Genomic DNA, 679 nt, shown 5'->3' on the forward strand with positions numbered 1-679 from the left:
AGAAATAATAGAATTAAGACAAATTTAAACACGATTGCACTATCGGTAGTATTAGCAAAAAATAATATAACTAACCCATTAATTTTAGATGATTCAGAATTAAATAAAATCATTTCAATTGAAAATTTCCCTATAAGTGTGGAAAGCCTACTTAGTGCTGCAAAATTAAAAATCCTACAGAATACTGATATAATTTATTATGTTTTAAGAATTCCAAAAATATTTAAATTTTGTAATTATATTAATATTTACCCTGTTATCAAAAATAGTACTATAGTTAAGTTATCCGTTAACGAAGCATTAAGCTGCCCAAATGTTACATTACCAATTAAGAATTGTATTTATACGGCAACAGCCTTTATATGTCAACCAACATTAGATGCTTGCCTATCGCAACTACTTAACAACAATACAGCTAAATGTCCAACCGAATCATCTCATCATTTAACTCAAATTCAACAAGTATCAGATGGCGTAGTTATTTTAAACGACGTATTTCCTACCAAAATTGTTGATCAACAAGAAATCGAACTCACCCGTGGCACATACCTGATTACATTTATGGAAACTATTTCGATAAACAGCACGGAATTTTCCACAATCAAAAAAAATTCTCTCATGGAAGCACACCCACCCAAAACGATGAAGGTAAATTATGAGACATACGATGTAAAATTAT

This window comes from Teleopsis dalmanni, chromosome X (genome assembly GCF_002237135.1).
Source record: "Teleopsis dalmanni isolate 2A chromosome X, ASM223713v2, whole genome shotgun sequence".
NCBI lineage: Eukaryota > Metazoa > Arthropoda > Insecta > Diptera > Diopsidae > Teleopsis > Teleopsis dalmanni.